The sequence below is a fragment of the Arachis hypogaea genome, chromosome 15 (assembly GCF_003086295.3).
Source record: "Arachis hypogaea cultivar Tifrunner chromosome 15, arahy.Tifrunner.gnm2.J5K5, whole genome shotgun sequence".
Taxonomy (NCBI): domain Eukaryota; kingdom Viridiplantae; phylum Streptophyta; class Magnoliopsida; order Fabales; family Fabaceae; genus Arachis; species Arachis hypogaea.
The window spans coordinates 27,201,115-27,220,867 of record NC_092050.1 but is presented as its reverse complement, the minus strand read 5'-3'; the positions used below and the strand labels follow the sequence as shown (position 1 = coordinate 27,220,867).

At 38.4% G+C, this 19,753-nt stretch overlaps 1 non-coding gene across 1 annotated transcript; it reads right to left on the bottom strand.

The window, feature by feature from the left end:
- Positions 1-17,324: 17,324 nt before the first annotated feature.
- Positions 17,325-17,432, bottom strand: LOC112753709 (small nucleolar RNA R71). The gene has a single exon (XR_003178081.1). It is a non-coding gene; the product is annotated as a small nucleolar RNA R71 (small nucleolar RNA).
- Positions 17,433-19,753: the final 2,321 nt, after the last annotated feature.

Here is a 19,753-nt window from a genome sequence, read left to right as displayed (position 1 = left end):
CTAGTATCAAACCTTTAATCATGGCTTCATACTCTGCCTGATTATTAGAGACTGAGAACTCAAACTTGATGGATTGCTCGTAAGTCACTCCCTCTAAGCTTTCTGATAAACCATTATTTTATGATTTATATTGTGTTTAATTGAGTAGTTTTTATCAAGTCTTTACCCACTTATTCATATGATTATCATAATTTTATAATTCCTTCCTAGTATTGTTTATGGTTGAAAACTTGCTTCCTAGAAACCTTTAATTAGTACATTTTAATTCTCCTTTATCCCATTCGATGCCGTGACCCGTGTGTTAAGGGTTTCAGGCCTCATAGGGCAGGAATGACTTAGAGAATGGAGAGGAAGCTTGCAAAAATGGAAGGAACACAAGAAACTAAGGAGATGACCAGCGAACACTGACGCGAGCGCATGGCTCACACGAGCGCGCAAAATGAGGAAATCGCAACGACGATTGGAGTCTGCACGAATGACGCGAACGCGTGAACGACGCAAACGCGTGACAAGGAAAATCGCTGAATGACGCGAACGCGTGGACGACGCGTACGCGTGACCTACGCGATCTGCAGAAATAACAGAATACGCTGGGGGCAATTTCAAGCCGCGTTTTAACCCAGTTTTCAGCCCAGAAACACAGAATAAAGCCCGGGAACATGCAGAGACTCAACACACATGAATACACACCCATAGGCATCCACACATATTGAGATAGATTGATATTAGGATTACTTTTAGTTTTAGATCTGAATCTAGATTCGCTTTACATTGATAGTTTATGCTTTTGCTTTGGATTTTGGATGTTGAAAAGTCATCACCTCCGCTGAAGTTATTACTTTAGTTTGTTTCCTTATTCCTTTACTCTTTTCAGTTGATCATTGACCCTATTCAAAGAATTATATTGCATTTTGGATTTATTAATACATAGAGTTACTTTTACTTTTAATTAATTTTAAATCTCTATTTTATTTTATTTTATTTAATTATGTCTTCTTATATTTTTATGAATATTAATTCCATGTCAATGGAGTAGATTTTCTACTTGACATGGGGGTTGATTAAGAGGAGACACTTGAGTTGGAATGCTCAAGTGCTTAGTTAAATTAGACATTGTTGGCTAAGTCTGTATCTACTAACGCTAGACCTTCCCAAGGGAAAGGACTAGGATTTGCGGATAAGAGTCAGTTCCATCACTTGACCTTCCTTTACTCAGTAAGGGTTAACTAAGTGAAAACAACAACCTCTTTACACTACACTTGAGAAGATTTCAACAAGGATAGAACTTCCAATTGATCAATTCCCCAGTCAAGGCTCTTTATATTAATAATAATTCTTAGTTTTATTGCTTTAATTTACAATTATTTTAATTACTCATTATACAACTCAAACCTTCTGGAAAATTTCTGATTAATAAATTAGCACTCTTTCCTGCAACTCGTTGGGAGACGACCTAGGACTCGTACTCCCAGTATTTTTAATTCTAATTTTTGTGACAACCCGTTTTAAATTGAGAAGGCGGATCTTAGCTGGTTGAGAACTGTACTTGCAACGCATTTCGTTTATTAATTTCTTAACTGGTCAATTTCCGCCACCATCAATTTTTGGTGCCGTTACCGGGGAGTTGCAATAGTGTGCTAGATTATTAATTAGTGTACATATTTTTATTTATTTGCATATTTTATTTTTATTTTTGCTACCATGAGCTATATGTCTTTCTCATTGAATGACGCGTTCATTGCCTGATCCGAGCTTAGCCGCTTTTGATCCTGAAATTGAAAGAACTCTTTCACGTATTAGGCGAGCTCGACATCGGTTAGCCTCTGAGGGCGGTGAAGTGATTATTATCGATTCACCAGTCTCATATGAGGGCGAATTTGAACCGCCATCTGAGAGCGAGACAAGCTCCTTTACTACTGATTCAGTTGATTCACGTGCAGGTAACATGGCAGCACCTAGGAGGATTACTCTCCAGGAAGCTGGAGCCCCAGACTTCACCCTACAACCGTATCAAGTGCGTCATCCAAATCTGGCTGCAGATTTTGAACTGAAGACTACACTAATAAACTTGATGCCCAAATTTCATGGCTTACCTGCTCAAGCGCCTATCAAGCACCTTAGGGATTTCCAGACAGCCTGTTCTACTGTTAGGCGTCAGGGTGCAGATGAAACCTCTATTCTGTTAACCGTCTTCCCGTTTTCTCTTGAAGGAAAGGCGAGAGAATGGTACTACACTCAACCTAAAGCGACTGTTACCAACTGGGATATGCTCAGGAGAGAATTTTTGGAAATATATTTTCCAGCTGAAGTTACAGATAGATTGAGAAAAGAAATCTCCTGCATTGTTCAAGGTGAATCGAAGACTCTCTATGAGTACTGGGAGCATTTTAAGAACCTTCTAGATGCATGCCTCCATCACATGATTGATAGACTAGTATTGATCAGCTACTTCACTCAAGGCATGAACCCACAGGATAAGACTACACTGGATGGTGCTAGTAATGGTTCTATGAAAAAGTACAGGACCGCAGATGAAGCATGGCAACTGATCAGCGACTTAGCTGAGTCCACTAGAAATCACAGGCAGAGGCGCAGCCACTCAAAAGCTGTTGCAGAGATCTCCTCTAGCGTTGAAACTACTGCTCTTACACAGAGTATATGTGAAATGACCAACCTACTGAAACAGATGCAGTTAAATCAACAACAAGCACATAAAGCTTAGCCTTCCCCACCACAACAAAGCCAACAGTTGGTTCCACAAAGAGTATGCGGGATCTGTGCTGATTATAGTCATTTTACTGATGAATGTTCGCAGCTCCAACAGGAAGACAACACTGTGGCAGCCACTCATAACTTCTATGACCGCCCAAATCAAGGATATAATCAACAAGGTGGCAACTAAAATCAAGGTGGAAACTAAAACCAAGGATGGCAAGACAACTCCAACCAAGGTTGGAGGGACAACTATAACAGAGGAGGCAGAGATAACAATGGAAATCAAAGGTAGAATAACAACAACATACAGCAGAATCAGAATTAACCTTACAGAGCACCTCACCTAAGACAATCTCAAGGGTCCCAGCATAACCAACAACAAGTTCCCCAGATCACCTATCCTAATTCCTCATCAAATGACGAGATGCTTCGTTCTCTTACACAAGGACAACAAGATATACAGACACAGCTAAACTCTACTTTAAATGGTCTGAATGCCACTTTACAAGCTCTCGCCTCTAGGATAGATTCATTACCTAATCCCATTAACCAACCTTTAAACTCCAGTGGAATTCTTTCTCAACCCTTACCTAACCCCAAGGGTGGCATCAATGCCATTACTTTGAGGTCCGGAACTACACTGCAAGAGAGAAACCATGAGGAGCTGAGCCTACCAGAACACGCCCCAACTGAGAATGTAGTGGAAATGGAAGATGCTGAAGAGGAAGAAGACGTACAAGACATAGTTGAAAAAGAAGCAGCTCAACCACAGAATGAAGCACCAAAGGATGCAGAGGCTGCAAGTAACGCCCTTCCTATTCCATTTCCACAACTTGCAAGGAAGCCCAGAAAGCAGATGGAACTTGATCCCAAAATGGTAGAAATATTCAAAAAGGTTGAGGTAATTGTTCCCCTTTTTGATGTCATTCAGCAGGTACCTAAATACGCAAAGTTTCTAAAAAATTCGTGCATACATATAGATAAAATTAATGAATTAAAAACTATTCCTTTAGGTAGTTCTATATCTGCTTTAATGGGAGGTATACCTGAAAAATGTAGTGATCCAAGTCCATGCATGGTTAACTGTACCATTGGAGGTGTAATATTTTCTGACTGCATGTGTGATTTAGGAGCGTGTGTTAGTATAATGCCATTGTCTATATATGATACTTTGAGGCTCCCTCCCTTAAAAAGGTCGGCAGCTCGTTTTGTGTTAGCAGATAAAAGTATTATTATAGTAGATGGAATTGCTGAAGATATATTAGTGAGCATTAAAGGGCTCACATTTCCTATTGACTTCTATATCCTGGAAATGCCCCCTAATGACTCAGGTAGACCATCATCAATCCTGCTGGGAAGACCATTCCTGAAGACTTCAAAGTTCAAGCTGGACGCATTCTCAGGAACTTACTCCTTTGAGATAGATGGTAGAACAGTGAGTTTCAGTTTAAATGAAGCTATGAAACACCCTCTGAAAGATCATTCTATCTTCCAGTGTGACATTATTGATGAAACTGTAGCTGAAGTTCACCAAGAAGAAGTGGAAGAGAAGCACATGGAGCAAGGTCCAAGTGTGGGGCACAATGAGGACACTTTGCCATTATCACTAGCCCCGAATGATCCAGAGCCTAGCTATGAGCATAAATTAGAATTAAAGTTCCTTCCTTCACACCTCAAGTATGTTTACTTTGAGGATAATCAGAAATTCCCAGTTATCATTGCAAGGGAACTCACCTCTCTACAAGAAGAGCAACTGCTCAGTGTGCTGAGAAAACATAAGAAAGCAATTGGATGGAGCTTGGCGGATATAGTAGGCATCAGTCCCTAAGTTTGTGAGCACAGAATATTCTTAGAAGAGGGAGCAAGGCCTATCCGTCAGCCTCAAAGAAGATTGAATCCCACCATCTTAGAAGTTGTCAAGAAGGAAGTGACCAGGCTACTTAAAGCAGATATCATTTACCCCATCTCAGACAGTGAATGGGTCAGTCCAGTACAAGTAGTGCCCAAGAAGTCTGGAGTCACAACAATAAAGAATGAGCACGGAGAGCTCCTGATAACTAGAGTGCAGAATTCATGGAGAGTTTGCATTGACTATAGGCGTCTCAACCAAGCCACTCGCAAGGATCATTACCCCTTGCCATTCATTGATCAAATACTTGATCGCCTGTCAGGTAAATCCCATTATTGTTTTCTAGATGGTTATACAGGATATTTTCAAATTCATATAGCTCCTGAAGATCAGGAGAAGACCACTTTTACATGTCCCTTTGGAACGTATGCTTATAAAAGAATGCCTTTTGGATTGTGTAATGCACCTGCTACTTTCCAAAGATGCATGATGAGTATCTTTTTAGATCTTATTGAGAATTGTATGAAAGTATTTATGGATGATTTTAGCGTATATGGTGATTCATTTTGCCTTTGCTTGGATAGTTTATCTAGAGTATTAGATAGGTGTGTTAGTACAAACCTTGTGTTGAATTTTGAGAAATGTCACTTTATGGTAAAACAAGGAATTGTTCTAGGACATGTTGTGTCTAATACTAGTATTTCTGTAGATCTAGCAAAGGTAGATGTTATTTCTAGTTTACCTTACCCCTCCTCCGTGAGGGAAGTCCATTCATTCCTTGGCCATGCAGGTTTTTACAGGAGATTCATTAAGAACTTCAGTAAGGTAGCATTGCCTTTATCCAGATTGCTGCAGAAAGATATTGAGTTTGAGTTCAGTGAGGATTGCATGCAAGCATTTGATAAGCTGAAGATCTCCCTGACTCAAGCTCCAATCGTGAGAGGACCAGACTGGAGCCAGCCATTTGAAATTATGTGTGATGCTTCCAACCATGCAGTGGGAGCGGCGCTGGCTCAGCACGAAGGTAAGAATCCTTTTGTAATTTCTTATGCGTCTAAGACTTTAGATGCTGCTCAATCTAATTACACTACTACTGAAAAAGAGCTTCTTGCTATTGTTTTTGCTCTGGATAAATTCTGAGCCTATTTACTTGGTACTAAGGTAGTAGTATACTCAGACCATGCAGCTTTAAAATATTTATTAGCTAAAAAGAAGTCCAAACCAAGGCTAATACATTGGATACTGCTGCTGCAAGAATTTGATTTAGAAATTAAGGATAGGAGTGGTAACCAGAATATAGTGGCAGACCACTTGAGTCGTCTTGAGCATATTAAGGATGACTCCACTCCTATAAATGATACTTTCCCATTTGATAGCTTACATGCAGTATCTGAAGTAATTCCTTGGTATGCACCTGTAGCTAATTATCTAGTTAGCCACACTTTTCCTCCAAATTTCACTAAGCATCAAAGAGACAAGTTGAAAAGCGAGTCCAAATATTATATATGGGATGATCCATATTTATGGAGGTGTGGTGCTGACCAGGTAATTAGACGGTGTGTGCCTCAATCAGAATTCCAGTCCATTTTAGAGGCCTGCCACTCATCTGAGAGTGGAGGACATTTTGGCCCTCAAAGAACAGCTAGAAAAATTCTAGACTGTGGATTCTGGTGGCCTACTCTTTTTAAAGATGCTGCTAAATTTTGTAAATCTTGTTCCCCTTACCAAAGGTTTGGTAATATATCCAAAAGGGATGAGATGCCTCAACAGATTATGCTTTTCTGTGAAATTTTTTATGTTTGGGGTATTGACTTCATGGGTCCATTTCCAAATTCTAATGGTTACTTTTATATACTGTTAGTTGTAGATTATGTTTCTAAATGGGTGGAAGCAATTTCTACCCATACTGATGATGCTAACACTGTTGTTTCCTTTGTTAGAAACCATATTATTTGCCGCTTTGGATCACCACGAGCAATCATGAGTGATCAAGGCACTCACTTTTGTAACAGGAGACTAACAGGATTACTGAAGAGGCATGTGATAATTCACAAAGTAGCCACAGCTTACCATTCCCAGACCAATGGGCAAGCAGAAGTCTCTAACAGAGAGATAAAGTGTATTCTGGAGAAGATAGTAAAACCTCATAGGAAGGACTAGAGTGCCAGGCTACAAGATGCACTTTGGGCATATAGAACAGCATACAAGACACCCATTGGGATGAGCCCCTTCCGCTTAGTATACGGAAAGGCTTGCCACCTTCCAGTAGAGGTGGAACACAAGGCTTTCTGGGCTATGAGGGAGTGCAACATGAATCTTGAAAAAGCTGGTGATGAAAGAAAACTGTAACTAGAAGAACTGGAGAACCTTCGCCTAGAAGCATATGACAACTCCAGGAGATACAAAGAAAAAATGAAGGCTATCCATGACAAGTACATAAAAAGAAGAGAATTCAAACCAGGAGAGTTGGTTCTTCTTTATAACTCCAGACTGAGGCTTATGTCAAGTAAACTGAGATTAGGATGGGAAGGTCCATACAGAGTAGAAAAAGCAGAGCCATACGGAGTTTTTCACCTGCGTCATCCTTCTAGCTCCAAATTCTTAAAGGTCAATGGACATCGCCTAAAGCTTTATCATGGTGAGAAGATGAAGAATAACAAAGAACTAGAGATCTTCCTCTTGAAAGACCCACCAACAGAAGCAGAATGAGCCTAACGAGCGTCTAACTTAAGGACGTAAAAGCAAAGTGCTAGGTGGGAGACAACCCATCATGGTATGATCCTTCAGTTTCAGTCTTAGTTTTATTTTACTTTATTTCCATTTATGACGATGACTCTTCTCATAATCTCTGCATATAGCTGCATATAGTTTACATTTGCATTTGCATTCTGCATAAAAAAAAGAGCACGTTGACGCATCCGCGTTATAGGTGTTTTCGCAACAAGGAGAAAAGAAGCAGAGAGTCACACGACAGCGTGGCTGGAGGCATGCCTTAGGCATAAATATGCCTACGTGACCACATCGCTGACGCGTCTGCGTCATTTTGCAAAAAGAGCTTCCCCACGCGTCCGCGTCACCCACGCGAACGCGTGCCCCTAAAAATCGACATAAAAGAGGTGTATGGCAGCAAGTTTTGATGGAGTGGGACTGGAATGATGCTGGAAGCACCAGCCCTATCACGCGAACGTGTGCTCCACGCGTCCGCGTCGTTTTGCAAATATGGCCATTCACGCGATTGCGTCACCCACACGAACGCGTCACCCTAAATCTTGGCAAAATGAGTTTGAAACAGAGAGTTGCGCGAACGGGAGGTTGCACTCGCGCCAATCGCACAAATCACACCACGCGACCGCGTGACCCACGCGTCCGCGTCACTTGAAAAACATCGCACACCACGCGACTGCGTGACTCACGCGTTCGCATCACATGCGGCGCACAGCTTATCCAAATCAGCCAAATATCATATCTTTTCTTCCCAAATCCTAATTTTTATTTTCCCTTCTTATTTCTTTCTTCTTCCTTCTTCCTTCTCTATTCTTTCTTACTTTTTACTTTCTATTTTTCACATCATCATCAAGGTTATTTTCTTTTCTTCTTCCCTTTTTACTTTTCAATCATTATTATTACTTTTATTTATGTTTTCTTCTTCTTCTAATTTTCACTTTTATTATCTATATCTTCTTTTTCTTTTCTTTTCTTTTTATTCCTTTAATTGGTGTTAGAAATTTAATTAGGTGATTATTTTCTTTTATATTTTGCTTGTGAATTATTGTGGAATTGTTTGACAACTATATTACTTCTTAAAGGGTTGCTTGCATGTTCAAATTAATACTTTCCATAATATCTTTACCATGCATGCTATGTATTTGTGAAAAAGCCCGTATGACATTGCACACTAAATTTTTCTATTCTACTACTTTAATGCATGTTTTTCACAAAAACCCTTTTATATTTTATTGATTAAATATAATTGTCAATACAAACAGATTGTTAGTTTGAAAGGGTTGGTAATCTAACTTGGACATTGAATGCTTGATCTATGCTACTCATGCCTTTGCCGGCATGCCAATAAACATCTTGCATCTAATTGCCATCACATGCACTTGCTATATTACCTTTGATGAACTTTTCACATGTAGTCTAGACCGTGTGTTAACGACATCCTTCTTTACCGTGCATTGATTATCACCCATAATATTCGCTCCCTTACTCGAACCCTTAGCTTTACATATTACTTTCTTTTTCCTTTTTCAGGATGGCCACCAAGAAAGGTAAAGAGAAAGCTACTCCCAAACCACCAGCAAGGAGAGGAACAAAAAGAACATTAGTGGCTGAGCCATCTTCAACAGCGGTGAAACCCTCAACAAAACGAACCAAGAGAATCATCAAGGTCGATGAAAAAGAGAAAGCCTTTCCAGCAAAGGACACTGCGCGGTTCACTAACCGCTACTGTGAGCAGATGTTTCCCATCCTGGCAGAGAGGAATTATAACAATGAGTACCTTCTTATCCTCCCAACCAACATTGCTGAATTTGTTGAGCCCCGCATTGAGCGAACACAATGGAAATTCCTACGGAGACAGCCATGGCAGGTTAATCTATCATGAGTAGTTGAATTCTACTCCAATTTTCACATGCCAACCATGCAGTCTGTCTATGTTCGTCAGAAGCAAGTCCCTATAACAGAAAAAGCCATTCAACGAGCTTTAGATCTTCCCCCTGCTCCAGAAGGATTGGAGGCATTCCAAGAAGCCTCACTCAAGCACCAGACATACCAATTTAACTGGGACGCCGTTCTCAGAGTTATTGCACAACCTGGCAGCATATGGATCTACGGATACCATCGTTCCCGACCTAAGGGCATATTGGCTTCAGCACTCACCTTGGAGGCTTGAGTATGGGCACAGATCATGTTCCATTACGTCTTGCCGAGCACTCATAAGTCCTCCATCACTGTAGACATGGCTGTTTTACTCTGGTGTATCCATACAGACCAGCACATCAATTTACCAAGACACATTCGGCATGCCATGGGACACGTACAAATTGCGGACAACTTACCTTTTCCCGCCTTGGTTTCAGATCTAGTTTCAGCAGCTGGAGTCTCCTACAGAGCTGGGGACACCAAGGCCATGATTCCACGAGATGATCAATACGTCCCTAACGGGAAGTATATCAGACCTCCAGCAGCCACTATCAACCGGAGCACAGAACCAGCAGAAGATATCCCTTCTTCTTCCACATCACAAGAACCTTCAACAAACCAACTGCTCCATCAGATACTTGAGAGGCTAGACCGGCTTGACCGGAAAGGAAAGCAGAGAGAGCGTCGTAACAAGCGCAGATTTACATACCTCAAGGAGCTATTTGTTGGTAACCACCCACCTAAAGAAGACCCAGACACCCCGGACTCCACTTTATTTACCAACACAGGGAGCCATGACGGTCCCGATGGTGGAGATGCTGCTACCAGCCCCCCCTTTGTTCCTGACAGATGGCACCGAGGACGGTGCAAAGCTTTAAGTGTGGGGAGGTCGGTCAGTACCTGACTTCCGGAGGTAACTTCTTTTCCTTAAAACACCAATAAAATAGGATATTTAGTTAAATTTTCTTTTCTAGAAATAGGTTAATTGCATGCATGTTCTACTTGATTGAAAAATAATAAGTTTCTTTTTAAGACCCTAATTTTGATGAATTTCACTAATTTAAATCAAAATTTTTGTGTTAAACTTGTTAGATGTTGTAATTGGAACATGGTTTAAAAAGCTAATAACACACAACCTGTGAGACTTGAGCCTAATGACATGGTTACATTATTTAACCATAAATATTATTCTTGTGTGTTTGCTTCTCTATGATTGTAATCTTTATTTTATTCCATCCTATATGTCCAATGTTTAATGTGTTCTATGTATGCATATGATTGAGGCCATTAATTGTTTTAACTCACTTACCCCAAATAGCCTACCCTTCCATTTACTTTTGTTAGCCACTTTGATCCTTTTAATCCCATTTGTTCTATATTTTACCACATTACTAGCCTTAAGCGGAAAAACAAGTAATACCCCAAATTGAATCTTTGGTTGGCTTAAGATAGAAAGTGTATATCAATTGAGTATGGGAAGTTGTGGGAACATTGGTTAATAAGGGAATGTGTCATGATAAAATAATGGGAATTTGGGTACCTACTCATGTGAAACTAGAGAAATTGAAAATCTATGTACATTGATAATGTTATGTTTATTTTTATGCTAAAAAAAATCCAAAAATAATAATAATAATTAAGTAATTAAATAAGGGGACAAAATTACCCCAATGTTAAGTTAATGAAAAATCAATGCATATGTGATACAAGTTAAGAGAAAAAGTTAATACATGAGTATGTAATGCAAAAGTGAGAATTCTGGGTAGCTAGGCATGATTCTAGAGTTATATAGAGTGTATGTATGTTAGATGAGAGCTTAGGTTAGTCAAAGATTCAATTTATAGCTCACTTAGCCATATGTATACCCTTACCCTTACCTTAGCCCCATTACAACCTTAAAAAGACCTCATGATGTTTTGTATTAGTACATTAAATATTGTTGATTGGTTAGGTGAAGAACAAGGTTTAGAAAGCATGGTTAGAGAAGGAAAGAGTGATTACCCTATACACTAGAGTGACTAGAGTGCACATACACCATCAGTGAGGGTTCAACGCTTAATTCTATGTTCCCTGCTTTCATGAGCTGTCTTCTTACAATTTTACCTGTTTTTACTATATAATTTGAATTAGTAGGAATTTAATTTACGTTTGTCTTGAAGAACTTATTTACTTTTAACAAAGTAGACAAGAATCATATAGTTGCATTTATATATATAGGTTGCATTGCATTGCATGAGTCTTGCATTCCCCTACTCATTTATTTTATCTCCTTAAACTAAGCATGAGGACATGCTAATATTTAAGTGTGGGGAGGTTGATAAACTATTATTTTATGATTTATATTGTATTTAATTTAGTGGTTTTTATCAAGTCTTTACCCACTTATTCATATGATTAGCATGATTTTATAATTCCTTCCTAGTATTGTTTATGGTTGAAAACTTGCTTCCTAGAAACCTTTAATTAGTACATTTTAATTTTCCTTTATCCTATTCGATACCGTGACCCGTGTGTTAAGTGTTTCAGGCCTCATAGGACAGGAATGGCTTAGAGAATGGAGAGGAAGCTTGCAAAAATGGAAGGAACACAAGAAACTAAGGAGATGACCAGCGAACACTGACGTGAGCGCATGGCTCACGCGAGCGCGCAAAATGAGGAAATCGCAGCGACGCGAACGCGTGAATTGGAGTCTGCACGAATGACACGAACGCGTGAACGACGCGAACGCGTGACAAGGAAAATCGCTGAATGACGTGAATGCGTGGACGACGCGTATGCGTGACCTGCGCGATCTGCAGAAATAACAGAATACGCTAGGGGCGATTTCAGGCCGCATTTTAACCCAGTTTTCGGCCCAGAAATACAGAATAAAGCCAGGGAACATGCAGAGACTCAACACACATGAATACACACCCATAAGCATCCACACATATTGAGATAGATTGATATTAGGATTACTTTTAGTTTTAGATCTGAATCTAGATTTACTTTACATTGATAGTTTATGCTTTTGCTTTGGATTTTGGATGTTGAAAAGTCATCACCTCCGCTGAAGTTATTACTTTAGTTTGTTTCTTTATTCCTTTACTCTTTTCAGTTGATCATTGACCCTATTCAAATAATTATGTTGCATTTTGGATTTATTAATACATAGAGTTACTTTTACTTTTAATTAATTTTAAATCTCTATTTTATTTTATTTTATTTTATTTAATTATGTCTTCTTATATTTTTATGAATATTAATTCCATGTCAATGGAGTAGATTTTCTACTTGACATGGGGGTTGATTAAGAGGAGACACTTGAGTTGGAATGCTCAAGTGCTTAGTTAAATTGGACATTGTTGGCTAAGTCTGTATCTACTAACGCTAGACCTTCCCCAGGGAAAGGACTAGGATTTGCGGATAAGAGTCAGTTCCATCACTTGACCTTCCTTTACTCAGTAAGGGTTAACTAAGTGAAAACAACAACCTCTTTACACTACACTTGAGAAGATTCCAACAAGGATATAACTTCCAATTAATCAATTACCCAATCAAGGCTCTTTATATTAATAATAATTCTTAGTTTTATTGCTTTAATTTACAATTATTTTAATTACTCATTATCCAACTCAAACCTTCTGGAAAATTTCTGATTAATAAATTAGCACTCTTTCCTACAACTCGTTAGGAGACGACCTAGGACTCATACTCCCAGTATTTTTAATTCTAATTTTTGTGACAACCCTTTTTAAATTGAGAAGGCAGATCTTAGCTGGTTGAGAACTGTACTTGCAACGCATTTTGTTTATTAATTTCTTAACTGGTCAATTTCCGCCACCATCACTTTCTAATATGATCTCTGTCCCACCGAACGCTTGGTTGGATGCTCTGTCAACATGGAACTTCTACCGTGTGCTCAAGGACTCGAAAGTTTTGCTAGCCACTTCGGCCAAGAAATTAACCATTGCCTGGGCTTTAATAGCATGGCAGGGTTGATGAGCGGATAATTTATACGCTTTTTGGCATTGTTTTTACATAGGTTTTAGTATGATTTAGTTAGTTTTAATATATTTTTATTAGTTTTTAAATAAAAACCACATTTCTGGACTTTACTATGAGTTTGTGTATTTTTCTGTGATTTCAGATATTTTCTGGCTGAAATTGAGGGACCTGAGCAAAAATCTTATTCAGAGGCTGAAGAAGGACTGCAGATGCTGTTGGATTCTGACCTCTTTGCACTCAAAGTGGATTTTCTGGAGCTACAGGAGTCCAAATGGTGCGCTCTCAATTGCGTTGGAAAGTAGACATCTAGAGCTTTTCAGCAATATATAATAGTCCATACTTTTCTCGAGTTTAGACGACGCAAACTGGCGTTCAACGCCAGCTTTCTGCCCTATTCTGAAGTTAAACGCCAGAAACAGGTTGCAAAGCAGAGTTAAACACCAGAAACAGGTTACAAACTGGCGTTTAACTCCAAGGAAGACCTTTACACGTGAAAACTTCAATGCTCAGCCCAAGCACACACCAAATGGGCCCTGGAAGTGGATTTCTGCATCATTTACTTATTTCTGTAACCCTATAGTAACTAGTTTAGTATAAATAGGACTTTTTACTATTATCTTTGGATCATCTTTTGATCATTTTAGATCTCTAGACCTCCATGGGGGGCTGGCCACTCGGCCATGTCTACCCTATTTTCACTTATATATTTTCAATGGTGGAGTTTCTACACACCATAGATTAAGGTGTGGAGCTCTGCTGTTCCTCATGAATTAATGCAAAGTACTATTGTTTTTCTATTCAATTCAAGCCTATTTCTTCTCTAAGATATTCATTCGCATACAAGAACATGATGAATGTGATGATTATGTGACGCTCATCATCATTCTCACTTATGAACGCGTGCCTGACAAACACTTCCGTTCTACATGAAAGCAAGCTTGAATGCATATCTCTTAGCCTCCTGATCGTGAGATCAGAGTCTTTGTGGTATAGGCTAGAATTATTGGCGGCCATTCTTGAGACCCGGAAAGTCTAAACCTTGTCTGTGGTATTACGAGTAGGATCTGGGAAGGGATGGCTGTGACAAGCTTCAAACTCGCGAGTGCTGGGCGTAGTGACAAACACAAAAGAATTATTGAATCCTATTCCAGCATGATCGAGAACCGACAGATGATTAGCCGTGCGGTGACAGCGCATTTGGACCATTTTCACTGAGAGGACAGGATGTAGCCATTGACAACGGTGATGCCCAACATACAGCTTGCCATAGAAAGGAGTATGAAGGATTGGATGAAGACAGTAGGAAAGCAGAGATTCAGAAGGAACAAAAGCATCTCCATACACTTATCTGAAATTCTCACCAATGAGTTAGATAAGTATCTCTATCTTTATTTTACGTTATATTTATCTTTTAATTATTAAAACTCTATAACCATTTGAATCCGCCTAACTGAGATTTACAAGGTGACCATAGCTTGCTTCAAGCCAACAATCTCCGTGGGATCGACCCTTACTCACGTAAGGTTTATTACTTGGACGACCCAGTGCACTTGCTGGTTAGTTGTGCGAAGTTGTGACAAAGAACTAAAATTATGAACGTGCGTATTAAGTTTTTGGCGCCGTTACCAAGGAATGAACGATCACAATTTCGTACACAAAGTTTTTGGCGCCGTTGCCGGGGATTGTTCGAGTTTGGACAACTAACGGTTCATCTTGTTGCTCAGATTAGGTAAATTTCATTTTAATTTTAAGCTTTTTGTTTTTATTATTTTTATTTTTATTTTCAAAAAAATTTTCAAAATAAATTTATATTTAGAAATTAAATTATTCTATGACTTCAGAATTTTTAAGAATGAATTCTAGAGTTTCTTCATGATCTGTTGAAGCCTGGCTGGCTATCAAGCCATGTCTAAATTTTTGGACTGAGGCTTCCACTTATCATGGCAAGAGTCCTTGGACTCTCATCTAATCAGCTGTTATATGCCTGATTTGTATCTGCTGAAGCTTGGCTGGCCATTGGCCATGTCTAGTGTTTTGGATCGGAACTTTCGCTGAAAGCTTGGCTGGCTAGTGAGCCATGTCTAATTCCTGGACCGGAGCTTTAGACTAACATTGAATGATTCCTAGAATTCTCATTAAAAATTTTGAAATCCTTAATTTTCTTTTTCCAATTAATTTTCGAATAATCCAAAAAAAATTAATAAAATCATAAAATCAAAAATATTTTATGTTTCTTGTTTGAGTCTAGTGGCAATTTTTAAGTTTGGTGTCAATTGCATCTTTTTAATTTCATTAAAATTTTCGAAAACTCATGCATGGTGTTCTTCATAATCTTCAAGTTGTTCTTGATGATTTGGTTTTTTGATCTTTGCATTTTTATGTTTTGTGTCTTTTCTTGTTTTTCATCTGCATTTTCAATTTGTTAGTGTCTAAAGTTTGAAAATTTCTAAGTTTGGTGTCTTGCATGTTTTTCTTTTCTTAAAAATTTTCAAAAATAAGTTCTTGGTGCTCATCTTGACATTCAAAGTGTTCTTGGTGTTCATCTTGACATTCAAAGTGTTCTTGCATGCATCATGTGTTTTGATTCATAATTTTCATGTTTTGAGTCTTTGGGTTGTTTTTCTCTTTCTTCATTAAAAATTTAAAAATAAAAAAAAATATCTTTCCCTCATTTTCTCATAAATTTTCGAAAATTTGACTTGACTTTTTCAAAACTTTTTAAAATTTAGTTGTTTCTTATGAGTCAAATCAAATTTTCAATTTAAAAATTTTATCTTTTTCAATTCTTTTTTTTCAAAAATCAAATCTTTTTCATCTTTTCTTTCATAATTTCGAAATTTTCAAAATTTATTTTCAAAATATTTTTCTTATTTCTATTTCATATTTTCGAAATTAATGCTAACAATTAATGTGATTGATTCAAAAATTTTAAGTTTGTTACTTGCCTAGTAAGAAAGGTTCAATCTTTAAATCTTAAAATCATATCTTTTTGTTTCTTGTTAGTCAAGTAATCAACTTTAATTTTCAAAATCAAATCTTTTTTAAATTTCTTTTTCAAATCCTTTTCAAAATAAATTTCAATCACATCTTCTTCAAAATCAATTTCCAAATCTTTTCTAACTTCTTATCTTTTCAAAATTGATTTTCAAATCTTTTTTCAATTAATCTTATCTTTTTGTTTGATTCTTATCTTTTTCAAAACTACCTAACTAATTTTCTCTCTCTAATTTTCGAAAATCACTAACCTCTTTTTCAAAATTTCTTTTCATTAACTAATTATTTTAAATTTTAATCTTAATTTTATTCCTTTTCATATTTTCGAATTTTAACTTTAATTTTAAATTAAAAACAAAAACAAAAATATTCTTATTTTATTTTATTTAATTTTCAAATTCTTCTCTCTCTCACCCCCTTCTATTTATTTATTTATCTACTAACACTTCTCTTCTACTCAAAAATTCGAACCCACTCTTCTCCTCTGTGTTCAAATTTTTATCTTTTCCTTCTTCTATTCTTCTCTTCTTATACTTACATAAGGAATCTCTATACTGTGACATAGAGGATTCCATATTTTCTTTTGTGTTCTCTTCTTTTTCATATGAGCAGGAACAAGGATAAGAACATTCTCGTTGAAGCTGATCCTGAACCTGAAAGGACTCTGAAGAGGAAGCTAAGGGAAGCTAAAGCACAACTCTCTGGAGAAAATCTGACAGAAATTTTCGAAAAAGAAGGAGACATGGTCAAAAATAATAACAATGCAACGAAGATGCTTGGTGACTTTACTGCACCAAATTCTAATTTACATGGAAAAAGCATCTCAATCCCTACCATTGGAGCAAACAATTTTGAGCTAAAGCCTCAATTAGTTTCTCTGATGCAACAGAACTGCAAGTTTCATGGACTTCCATCAGAAGATCCTTTTCAGTTCTTAACTGAATTCTTACAGATCTGTGATACTGTTAAGACCAATGGGGTTGATCCCGAGGTCTACAGGCTTATGCTTTTCCTATTTGCTGTAAGAGACAGAGCTAGAATATGGTTAGACTCTCAACCTAAAGACAACCTGAACTCTTGGGATAAGCTGGTCACGGCTTTCTTAGCCAAGTTCTTTCCTCCTCAGAAGCTTAGCAAGCTTAGAGTGGATGTTCAAACCTTTAAACAGAAAGAAGGTGAATCCCTCTATGAAGCTTGGGAGAGATATAAGCAATTGACCAAAAAGTGTCCTTCTGACATGCTTTTAGAATGGACCATCCTAGATATATTCTATGATGGTCTGTCTGAATTATCAAAGATGTCATTGGACCATTCTGCAGGTGGATCCATTCACCTAAAGAAAACGCCTGCAGAAGCTCCGGAACTCATTGACATGGTTGCAAACAACCAGTTCATGTACACTTCTGAAAGGAATCCTGTGAGCAATGGGACGCCTCAGAGGAAGGGAGTTTTTGAAATTGATGCTCTGAATGCCATATTGGCTCAGAATAAAATATTGACTCAGCAAGTCAATATGATTTCTCAGAGTCTGAATGGATTGCAAGCTACTTCTAATAGTACTAAAGAGGCATCTTTTGAAGAAGAAGCTTATGATCCTGAGAACCCTGCAATAGCATAGGTGAATTACATGGGTGAACCCTATGGAAACACCTATAATCCCTCATGGAGAAATCATCCAAATTTCTCATGGAAGGATCAACAAAAGTCTCAACAAGGCTTTAATAATGGTGGAAGAAATAGGTTTAGCAATAGCAAGCCTTTTCCATCATCCACTCAGCAACAGACAGAAAATTCTGAGCAGAATCCATCTAGCTTAGCAAATATAGTCTCTGATCTATCTAAGGCCACTTTAAGTTTCATGAATGAAACAAGGTCCTCCATTAGAAATTTGGAGGCACAAGTGGGCCAGCTGAGTAAAAGAGTCACTGAAACCCCTCCTAGTACTCTCCCAAGCAATACAGAAGAGAATCCAAAAAGAGAGTGCAAGGCCATTACCTTACTTGGTGTGGCCGAACCCAGAGAGGAGGAGAAGGACGTGAATCCTAGTGAGGAAGACCTCCTGGGATGTTCACTGACCAATAAGGAGTTTCCCTTTGAGGAACCAAAGGAATCTGAGGCTCATCTAGAGACCATAGAGATTCCATTGAACCTCCTTTTACCATTCATGAGCTCTGATGACTATTCATCTTCTGAAGAAGATGTAGACATTGATGAAGAGCAAGTTGCTCAGTATTTAGGAGTAATCATGAAGCTGAATACCAAATTATTTGGTAATGAGACTTGGGAGGATGAACCTCCATTGCTCATCAAGGAACTAAATGCCTTGGTTCAGCAAACTCTACCTCAAAAGAAATAGGATCTTGGTAAATTCCTAATTCCTTGTGACATAGGTACCATGACCTTTGAGAAGGCTCTGTGTGACCTGGGGTCAGGCATAAACTTAATGCGACTCTCTATAATGGAGAAACTAGGAATCTTTGAGGTACATACTGCCAAATTCTCATTAGAGATGGCAGACAAATCAATGAAACAGGCTTATGGATTAGTAGAGGACGTGTTAGTAAAGGTTGAATGCCTTTACATCCCTGCTGATTTCATTATCCTAGACACTAGGAAGGATGAGGATGAATCCATCATCCTTGGAAGACCCTTCCTAGCCACAGCAAAAGCTGTGATTGATGTGGACAGAGGAGAGTTAGTCCTTCAACTGAATGAGGACAACCTGGTGTTTAAAACTCAAGGATCTCCTTCTATCAATGGAGAGGAAGCATGAAAAGCTTCTCTCACTGCAGAGTCAACCAAAGCCCCCACAGTCAAACTCTAAGTTTGGTGTTGGGAGGCCACAACCAAACTCTAAGTTTGGTGTTGAACCCCCACATTCAAACTCTAAGTTTGGTATTGGGAGGTCCCAATAATGCTCTGAATACCTGTGAGGCTCCATGAGAGCTCACTGTCAAGCTATTGACATTAAAGAAGCGCTTGTTAGGAGGCAACCCAATGTTATTTAATTTCATTTATTTATTTTCTATTGTTATATTATTTTTTAGGTTGATGATCATGTGGAGTCACAAAAACTACTGAAAAATCAAAAACAGAATAAAAAACAGCATTAAAAACAGCTCACCCTGGAGGAAGAACTTACTGGCATTTAAACGCCAGTAAGAAGCATCAAACTGGCATTTAATGCCAGAAAGAAGCATCAAGCTGGTGTTAAACGCCAGAAACAAGCACCACACTGGCATTTAACGCCAGAACAGAGCATGGAATTGGAGTTAAACGCCAGAAATAAGCAGCAAGCTGGCGTTTAACGCCAGACATGCATTCTAAGGGCGTTTTGTACGCCTACTTGGAGCAGGGATGCTACATCCTTGACCCCTCAGGATCTGTGGACTGGTGCACGAAATTACAATCACACTTTTGTAACTCCGCACAACTAACCAGCAAGTGCACTGGGTCGTCCAAGTAATACCTTATGTGAGTAAGGGTCGATCCCACGGAGATTGTCGGCTTGAAGCAAGCTATGGTTATCTTGTAACTCTTAGTCAGGATATCAATAATTCTCAG